Genomic DNA, 11,007 nt, shown 5'->3' on the forward strand with positions numbered 1-11,007 from the left:
ATGTGGTATGAGATGGTCTTTGGGTGTGAAAAATTTGATAAACCTAAACCAAGAAAATGCTTGCAAAATTCCACAATCACATTTAAACTTGTTTGGTGATAACTGAAAACCAATTTGTGCCACGGCCTATATAAATAATACTTTAAAATTGTCAAGGAGTAAGTGGTAAAAATTAAATATCACACATTCTTGGTTAAGCAGTGAACTTTGATTTATAATATAGGTCAGAACATCTAGATAGAGTACTTTTAAAAAATCACATCAGCAATTAAACCCAAGGTAGGTTTAAGTGTGCCTCATTGGATTAATTGATTAAATTGATTAAATTGCCCTCATTGGATGAATCAAAATCCTTAAAACTGAAGCAGTGAGCCTAAACTTTCTCCCTACAAGAATTTATCATACTCCTGGCCCAACTGCACATTTTTGGTGACTTTATACCAAATTAACTTCATTTATAAAGTACTGATAAATTAATCTCTCATTTTTCTTCCAGCATCAAAGGCATCTACAATTTCTGAAGAGAATAAGATAACTGGGTGAGTCTCTTGGCATTAGTTGGATGGAAGGAACCTGATGAAGCTACATACCCTTTCCATGCTGAGGGACAGCTAGACTACAACATTTTAAGGGCAACTGGATGTGTCTGAGTGCCCCTGTAGCAAAGGGAACTAAACAAGAGTCACAAGGCAGTGGATCCTGAAGTTATTCTCTTGGCTTTATCTTCTGAAACAATAGTCTTATACAATAAGACAATATACATAGTTCTTTTAAGATGATACTACTAATTATTATTCACATACTATAAGAGAATGCAATGGCCTCTGAACCACATCCTACTCTTGTTCAGAAAACCAGGGGTTGACAAACCATGGCTGATGGGCCCTATTTAGCCCACCACCTGTTTTTGGTACAGCCCATGAGCTAAGAATGGTTTTTATATTTTTAAATGGTTAAAAAAGAAATCAAAGGAATAACAGTACAGTTGACCTGACATAGTGATTAGGGCACTGACCTCCCTTGCAGTGAAAATCTGTGTATAACTATTTCATGGCACATAAATATTGTATGAAATTAAAATTTAAGTATTCATCAATAAAGTTTTATTGGAACACAGCCACACTCATTTATTATATTTTAGCTGTGGCTGCTTTCATGCTACGAAGGTGAGTTAAATAGTTGCAACAGAAACTGTATGGCCCACAAGCCTAAAATACTACCTGGCCCTTTACAGAAGTTTGCCAACCCTAGTTGAAATTATGTTGGAAAGCCATAGTATGGCAAAGGAATGTTTCTCAAAGTGTGGTCCTAAGGATCCCTAAATAAGAATACTACATGAGACTTACCTGAGCTGCTAGTCAAAATGCAGACTCCTAGGCCCCACCCCAGACCTAATTAGTCAATCTCTGGGGGTAAAGGTTTGGGAAATTATATTTCTAGTACATATCTCTGTAAAAGAATTTAAAATAACATAAAGCTGTTGTGGAAAAGATTAAGTATTATCTAATGTAATTTCTAGGAGAATAAATAGAACAAGAAACTCCATAATTTAAAAAAATAATTTTTTAAAATTATTTTCAAATAAAATAATACACTAGCTATTTGAATTTAAGATACAATCCAGTATAAAGTAAGTTCCATTTCATTTACATTTTGGATCATCTTTAGCTGAAAGTTTATACCAAGTAATGGAAGCTCTATAAAACATGGAATGCTACTCCACAATTTTTAACAAATATGTGATGTACAGCCTTTAATCCTAAAAGAGTTCTGTTCCCAAAACATAAAACGTGACAGTGCAAATTAAAGGCTATTAGAAATGTTTATGTCCTTTTGACATAAAAAATAGTTTAAAACAAATACAGTCATGTGTCACTTAATGTTGGGGATATGGTCTGAGAAATGCATCACTAGGTGATTTCGTCATTGTGTGAACATCAGTGTACCGAATACTGTGGGCAATTACAACACGTGTTGTATTGTAATTACAATACAATGTGTATCTAAACATAGAAAAGGTACAGTAAAGGTACAGTGGTACAGTAAAAGATATAGAAAGGGTAATGTAAAACATAAAAAATGGTATACCTGCATAGGGCATTTACCATGAACAAAACCTGCAGGACTAGAAGTTGCTCTGGGTGAGTCACTGAGTGAGTTGTGAGTCAAAGCCTAGGATATTACTGTAGACTTTATAAACACTGTACACTAAGGCTACAGCAAATTTATAAAATATTTTTCTTCAATAGATTAGCTTATTGTAACTTTTCAATGTTATAAACTTTGAATTTTTAGTTTTTGACATTTGTAATTAACAGCTTAAAACTCAAACACATTGTACAGCTGTAGAAAAATATTTTCTTTATATCCTTAATTCTATAAGCTTTTTTCTATTTTAAATTTTTTTATTTTTTCTACTTTTTGAATTTTTTGTTAAAAATTAAGACAAACATATGTATTAGCCTAGGCCTACATAGGGTCAGGGTCATCAAGAGCACTGTCTTCCACCTCCACATCTTGTCCCACTGGAAGGTCTGCAGGGGCACGACCACATGGAGCTGTCATCTGATAACAATGCCTTCTTTGGCAACATCTCCTGAAGGACTTGCCTGAGGCTCCTCTTGAAGTGTCACTCTTTTCAGAAATATGTCCACGGCGGTTTGATAATAGATTTGCTTGTAAGCAGACAATGTCATGAACGTTACTCTTTATTAATGAAAACTTTTTGGTGTTGGGGTCCATGTTTTCAAACTTAAGGACTTTGTTGAAGTTTGCAAAAGCTTGTGCTAAACCCTTCATTGTCAATTTTCTTAGTTCTTATTTTCTTCTCCTGCAGTTTATTTTTATCTTGCTTTGTCTTCAGCTATGTGTTCCTGTTCCAGTTCCAACAACTCCTCATTAGTTGATTTTTCAGGAATCACCTCTAGGAGCTCCTCAATGTCATCCTCATTAATACCCAGGTTAAAGTTGTTTGTCATCTCAACCATATCCCTGTTGATTTTTTCAACCTCCTCATTCGTGGCAAATCCTTTGAAGTCATGGACAAACCTCATGAGTGTCTTCTTCCAGATGCCATTCCTACACTCCTTGGTGACATCATCCCAGGCCCAAGCAAGGTTCTTGATGTTGTCATAGATGTTCTAATCCTTCTAGAATTGTGTCAGTGTCTTCTGTGTCTTCCTTAAGTTACAGCAATAGTCTGGGCAAAGGTCCTCCTCAGGTAGTAGGCCTTAAAAGCTGCTATAACTCCTTGATCCAATGGCTAGATCAAAGAGGGAGAAACACCATTTTGATACTGGGATGAAGATCAGCAATAAAAGAAGGATGTCCGGGAGCATTATCAAAAATAAGAAAAACCTTGAAAGTTATGTTATTCTCCAAACAGTACTTCTCCATTTCGCTGGCATAGCAATTCTGGAGAGCATCTTGGAAGAGGAGCTGGGTCATTCATGACTTATTGCACCTGCAGTACACTGGCAATGTGTGCTTACTGATATGTCTGAAGGCCCTGCGGTTCTCATTGTGCCAGATCACAAAGGGTTTCAATTTGTAGCCTGCAACACTGCCCCCAAGCTATCCCGTCATTAAAAGCCCTGAAACCTGGCACTGACTTGGCCTTTTTATGGATGAAGGTCCTTTCAAGTTTCTGTTTCCAGAATAGGGGAGGTTTCATCCATACTGACTATTTGCTCTGGCAAATAATTGCCCTTCAAAATCAGCTTATCTAGAGTTTCCAAAAATTCTTCAGCTGCCTTCACATCAGCACTCATAGACTTCACCACTCACTTTCATATTACGTAATGAATAATGATTCTGGAATTGTTTAAACCACCCAGAGCTAGCAGTAAATCCAATGCTGTAGCTGGGTCCAGCCTTTTCTTTCAATATTGCAAAAAATCTTTTAGCTTTGGCTGTGACCATAATGGTGCTGAGAGGGATATGCTTCTTCAGTTGAGATCATTAGAAGTTTCTCCATGTCTGATATGGGCCCTTCTCAAACTTTTGTTAGCCTTGTTGCCTTCAATGAAGCAGATCCTTTAATAGCTTAATTGCTGGTTCTTTAAGATGGTAGCAATGGTGGAATGGCACATGCCTGACTGACAAGCAATAACCATCCTTCATAGTCCTTAATCACTTTTAATTTTGTTGCCAGGTCAATCACTCAAAGTGACCTCTTGCTGGCAACATTAACAGTGGATTTCTGTATGCTTAGAGACCATGAACAAAACTATGTGAGATTAAATCAAGCACAAGAGAAAATGATACAACCAAGAGATGCAAGTAAACACGAGCTATATGAGGCTGCTGCCAACCTAACAAGGCATACTCTTTTATAGCAAACTTTTTGTATAAGTAGAAAGAATACACTCTAAAATAACAATAAATAGTATAGTAAATACATAAACCAGAAACATAGTCGAGAATTATGTACTGTACATAACTGTATGTACTATATATTTTTTTATGATTTATTTAAATTAGTTTCAAGTATACAGTACATTGGTTAGACATCTGTATTGTTCATAACGATCCCCCCAAATGCTCCCTCCCTCCCCTGGCCCTCCACTTAGCCATCATATTAATGCTAACTACATTCCCTCTGCTGTGCTCCCCATTCCCGTGCCCAACTATCAACTACTAATTTGTACTTCTTTAACCTTTCATCCCATTCTCCCAGCTCCCCAATTCCCTTCCCTTCTGTCACCAAACTGTCCACTATATTTGTTAGTCTGTTTTTGATTAGTTTGTTCTTTTTGTTCCTTAGATATCGCATATAAGTGAAATCATATGGTATTTATCTTTCTCTGTCTGACTTATTTCGCTCAGCATAATAACCTCTAGGTCCATCCATGTAGTTGCAAATGATAGGATTTCATTTTTTTAATGGCTGCATAATATTCTATTGTATATATGAACCATAATTTCTTTACCCAGTTGTCTGTTGGTGGGCACTTAGGTTGCTTCCATATCTTGGCTATTGTAAATTGTGCTGCCATGAATACTGGAGTGTATAGAGCTTTATGAATTATTATTTTTGTTTTCTTTGGATAAACACCCAGAAGTACAATTGCTGGGTCAAAAGGTATATCCATCTTTAATTTTTTGAGAAACCTCCATACTGTTTTCCATAGAGGCTGTACCAATTTGCAATCCCACCAACAATGTATGAGGGTTCCCTTTTCTCCGCATCCTTGCCAACACTTGCTGTTTTTTGATTTATTGATGATAGCCATTCTGACAGATTTTAGGTGATATCTCACTGTGGTTTTAATTTGCATTTCTCTGATGATTAGTGACCTTGAGCATCTTTTCATATGTCTGTTAGCCAACTGTATTTCCTCTTTGGAGAAATATCTGTTCAGGTCTTCTGCCCATTTTTTAATTGGATTGTTTTTTTGTCGTTGTACTATATTTTTATATGACTGGCAGAGTAGTTGGTTTATTTACACCAACCAGCAACACCACAAACGTGGTAATGCCTTGTGCTACAACATTAGGATGGCTACCCTGTTACTAAGTGTTAGGAATTTTATAACTCCATTATAATCTTATGGGACCACCACCGTGTAGTATGCAATCCATCATTGACCAAAATATCATTATGTGACCCATGACTGTATTTAAATAAAGTGAGTTGGAAGGAAGCCTACCAGTTCATGGGGATGGTTGTCAGTGGGGATGAGAAGGGGCCCAAGGAAGCCTCAACTTCATAATGCTTTATTTTTTTTAAATAAAAGAAATTAAGTATGACCAATTTTGAGTTATGAGTAATAGTGCTGGTTAATTTGTTCTTTGTAATTTTCTATGTGATTGCAATTTCTAAAATTAAAAATTATTTGAAATAGAAGAAAATTAACCACAACAAATGTCTGTCGATCCAGGCTCTCTCTCCAGGCTTTGGCTTGTGCCTGGCAGTGCTCTTCACCCAAGAGCTAGACTAACAATCAATTTGATGAAAGAACTTGGCAAGGATAACAGAGTGACACAATGGCTAAATTAGGGAAATTCTTAATTATAAATCTTGATTTCAAATTTGTATAGAACTTGTATGCTGACAGTACTCCCCCGGATTTTATTTTTACCAGTACTTCCTCAAAAATTTCAAGCAAGCTCACCTCATGGTCTTTCTCTTCCAGGTGAGGAAGGCTGGTGTTTCACATGTTCTCTCTGCCACGTAAATGTTTTACTAGTCAACAGAAGCAGCATGCTCTCGTTTAAGAATTTTCTCATGTGTATCCATAAACTCAAAGAGTTAAGATGTCAAAAGGATCTACCACAGGCAATCGATGCTGAAACTATTCTGAAACAAAGGCAGAAACCCAGCAATTGTATATAAATATCAAAAAGGCCTTTTGGCCCAATGAGACTTCAAGATGGCAGCAAGGAAAGCTGACCAAACTGGATAGAAGGTCACTCTCCATCAGTGAAAGAGCAAGAATGGGAAGTGTGAGGTGGGAGGGCTGTGGAATGCATGTGACAGGACATGGACCTGACCTCCACACCCAGGCCACCACCCCTTTCCTGCAATAGGTGGAAAACAGTCCCTCTATAAGTTACTGCCCACCCGAAGGGATACAGAAGAACACAAAGAGGATTTCTTTCCCCATCACATAGATTAAGAGGTTCTAACATTACTTTTTATCCTCCCACTGTGTCTTTTCTTGAACTTATACATAAGTAATTTTTAAAATTATGATTATTTTAGAAAATATGAAAAAATATTTAATACATAAGTAAAAAAGTATTCATGATTTATGTAAAGACTTAAAATAGAATAATTTAGCTATTTTCCAAGATGACTAACAGAAGAAATAAAAAAGAACTACGAATCTCACATTCTTAGGGATACTGTTCTTCCATCATCCCTCCAGCTAAGAAAAAAGATTTCCCTGAGGGTATTTTCTAAACCTGTAGAATTGTAGAACATTCTGCTCTAAGCTAGAAATAGACTTAGCAGATAATACTAGGCACAGTACTCAACAAATAACTGAATTTAGTAATTTAATAACTGTCCTGCCGTGACCTCCCCATCTCTTCCAATCATCTCTTTCACTCCCTTGTCCTCCTTCCCCCAACACACACCCCCACACACCCCTAGCTTTAAATCTAGCTAGCAACACCAAACACAGACAATTAAAGTTAACCTGGCAATTGTCTACTCAGAAAGCAGGAATTTTCTATATCAAACCCAATTTTAAACTACCTCTTCAGACACAAAGGAAGATTTGGAGAAAAGTACATTTTAAAGATTGCAAAAGAGTCATTCATTGCGGTAGCGAAGAAGCTATGGTTCCTCTGGAACTGCCAAGGAAGAACGAGAGAGAGGATTCACCAAAACCTTTAAAAAACTTCTAGGTACTAGAAACTTTTATTTTTAATACTTCATTTTGCATATTTAAATTTCCCTATAACTACACATCTGTTAAAGAAAAAGAGGATCAAGGGAAGGGTTCTTTGGGGTATTTGTCAACTAAATAGAGTGGAAAACTCATTTCTGGCCTTTAGGTAATATGTTAGTCCAAACCATACAATTAAACATAAGTATATATAAACACACTGGTATATAAAGGACCAGGGATCAGTCCACACAGGTGCATGTATTCATTCAAGAAATATCCAAACATATTGTGATTAAACAGCAAACACAGTGGATTATAAACTCAAGGCTGACACCACCGGAGGTATGTAAATTAGTACAATCACTTTGGAAAATAGGCATCAGCTAGTAGAGCTGGATACGCATACCTATGACCCAGCACTGTTCATAACTGCCCCAGACCAGAAACAACCCAGATGTCCATCGGCAATGGATGACAGATAAATAACTTGTGGTTCATACAAATATGAACTAAGTATGGTCACAGGTAACAACATGGATGAATCTTAAAAAAATATAATGCTGCAAGAATTTAAACAAAAAATTATATGTCTATATACATATATGTATATGTATATAGAATTATAATAGAATTGTCAATTCTATGTATATAGAATTGACATTCAATACATATATATAAATAAAATATTATATATAGACACATATATAATACTGACTCCCCCAAAAAAAGGATTTAAAAGAATTCTTACTTTGATCACTTTGCATAAAGGTGAAAAACAGGCAAAATGAAACTGTGCTGTTTAGAGATTTATATTTATGGGATAAAACTATAGAAAAGAAAGGAAGTGATTTCCACACAAAAGAGGCAAGGTTACCTCTGGGGTGAGGGAGAGGCTGTCACTGGGAAATAGCTGGATGAGGGTACCTCTTGACCTGCCGGATGGTTATGACTGTTTTTTCTTTAAAATGATTCCTGAAGTTATGCATTTGTTTTATACCCTTTTCTGTGTATTATAATTCACAATAAAAAAAAATGGTTAAATAAATACAATTTTGATTTCCATGAATTCAAAACCATTACAATTCTGGCTAACTGGGGAAAGAACACTTCCTCTCTGAACGTCACTATCAGCTTTGTGAGATCAGGAACCTTATTTGCCTTCTACCCCAGTATTGAGCACAGTATCTTTAGCATGACAAAAGTCCTCAATACATGTCTAACATTTAAACCCATAAACTCTTGATGTGAATTTTAACTCACCCATTTCCTGAAATTACTGATTTGAACTGTGCCCACATTAATACTTCCCCTTCTTTGTCTTCACCGCAGTGAAGCTTTCATAAATAACTAAAGCTACCACCTTAAATGTTTGCTCTGTAAGTTTATACCCAGGCGCTGTTGCTTTAGCAACTCTCCCTGGCTTCCATTCCCTTTAATGCCTCCTTATCAGCAAAGCAAAGAAAAGATGAATACACTAGTAATCCTAAATTTCTTTTCTCCTAATGGGAAAGTTTCATCTGCAACTGAGAGTAATGCCTAGGATCTTAATGATTTAACTGCTCTGAAGCTGGTTAAGAAGGGGTCATCTAACCACTGTCCAGGGAAATACTACCACGCTATCAGGGTTAATAAAACTTTACAACCAGCTGTCATTAAAACACACGCTACCTATTCTCGACAGAAACCAAATCTCTATGACCAGGACTGGTTAACTTCATACTACTTCATTTCAATTAAAAAGTCATTTTCTGCAAACAGATATTTATGAAAATGCTTAGAAAAGTCTAAAGGGATAATCTACCAATAAAGATACACACAGCAGTTGCTTTTGGGGAAGATGCTCAAAAAAAGGCTTTAGACTTATCTGTAAAGTTTTAATTTTTTACATAGAGAATGATGAATATATATCTTATGATATTAAGAAAAAGCATTTTTAATCCACCTTGCCCTAAATAAAATCCCAATTGCACAATATCCACCAAACTCAGATACTCCCTAAAGATTATCATTTAAAAATGGTAGTTTTTATGCTAACGTTTTAAAGGATTCCCTGGACTTATATACCTGGCCAGTTTTTCATGATATGAATATACATTTATGCCATTCTATTAAAGAATATTATAGAAATCATACCTGCATTCAGCCAATATGAAAGATTTCAGATGAGAACACAGCATAAACACGTTCGACACTGACGTTAAAAAGACCTGGAATGAAGGAAACTTCTCCCCTTTTATGGGGGAAAGCCAAAAATATCAAGCAACTACCTCTCCTCCCCCAAGCGTCAGAAGATGAGTCAGAGCTGGAGGCAGGAATAGGGCCCATGTGTCAAGCCGCCTGTGCAGGGCTCCTTCCTACCTCCACCCAGCAACTCTCTACCCTCACCCAGGTTGGGGTAGAGCCTGTCCCTGTCATGAATTCTCAGGTGTCTCTGGTGAAGAGAGATAGTTATTCATTCTGGAGGTGCCTCATTTCCTGGGTTTCTAAAGGGAACCCAAAAATGAGGGCCTTTATGAGTCCACAACAAGTAACTATCATCAAATGCAGCTCAAGAGAGTGGAGCTTCCAGACACACTCACACAACTTTACAAAGAATACAGCACTTTTCTTCCCCACATTTTAAAGAGCAGGAAACACGCTTAGCAGTTGTGACTTGTCCAGTATGACTTAACTCTGTGACAGAGCTGAGTCCCAAGCATGGATGCTGACCACTGGTTTCAGCCTCTTTGATTTTTAATTGATCTGTTGAATCTCAGGAAGGATGTTTCAACGTTGCATTATATTTATGAGTGGATTTACGGACCAGGAATTCCAGGAAACCCTGGGATAAACCTCTGGGTCCATATTTCTTTAAGGGTAGTAAAAAATTAGGACTCAGCTCTTTGCCTCCATTTTTACAACTGTAAAACGGGACGGTAATGCTTTCTACCTTACCTAGCTTATAGGAATTTTCTATATCAAACCCAATTTTAAACGACCTCTTCAGACACAAAGGAAGATTTGGAGAAAAGTACATTTTAAAGATTGCAAAAGAGTCATTCATTGCGGTAGCGAAGAAGCTATGGTTCCTCTGGAACTGCCAAGGAAGAACGAGAGAGAGGATTCACCAAAACCTTTAAAAAACTTCTAGGTACTAGAAACTTTTATTTTTAATACTTCATTTTGCATATTTAAATTTCCCTATAACTACACATCTGTTAAAGAAAAAGAGGATCAAGGGAAGGGTTCTTTGGGGTATTTGTCAACTAAATAGAGTGGAAAACTCATTTCTGGCCTTTAGGTAATATGTTAGTCCAAACCATACAATTAAACATAAGTATATATAAACACACTGGTATATAAAGGACCAGGGATCAGTCCACACAGGTGCATGTATTCATTCAAGAAATATCCAAACATATTGTGATTAAACAGCAAACACAGTGGATTATAAACTCAAGGCTGACACCACCGGAGGTATGTAAATTAGTACAATCACTTTGGAAAATAGGCATCAGCTAGTAGAGCTGGATACGCATACCTATGACCCAGCACTGTTCATAACTGCCCCAGACCAGAAACAACCCAGATGTCCATCGGCAATGGATGACAGATAAATAACTTGTGGTTCATACAAATATGAACTAAGTATGGTCACAGGTAACAACATGGATGAATCTTAAAAAAA

At 36.7% G+C, this 11,007-nt stretch overlaps 1 protein-coding gene across 2 annotated transcripts in view; it reads right to left on the bottom strand.

The window, feature by feature from the left end:
* Positions 1-9,555, bottom strand: part of DUSP14 (dual specificity phosphatase 14) — a 27,756-nt gene extending 18,201 nt beyond the window's left edge. Inside the window, exon 1 of one of the 2 annotated variants that reach the window (XM_023522856.1) lies at positions 9,474-9,555. The gene's annotated coding sequence lies outside the window, so the exon portion shown is untranslated. Of the gene's footprint in view, positions 1-6,116; positions 6,299-9,473 lie in introns of those variants that run through there. The other variant, XM_011379392.2, reaches the window with a different exon arrangement.
* Positions 9,556-11,007: the final 1,452 nt, after the last annotated feature.

The sequence above is a fragment of the Pteropus vampyrus genome, unplaced genomic scaffold, assembly GCF_000151845.1.
Source record: "Pteropus vampyrus isolate Shadow unplaced genomic scaffold, Pvam_2.0 Scaffold358, whole genome shotgun sequence".
Taxonomy (NCBI): Eukaryota; Metazoa; Chordata; class Mammalia; order Chiroptera; family Pteropodidae; genus Pteropus; species Pteropus vampyrus.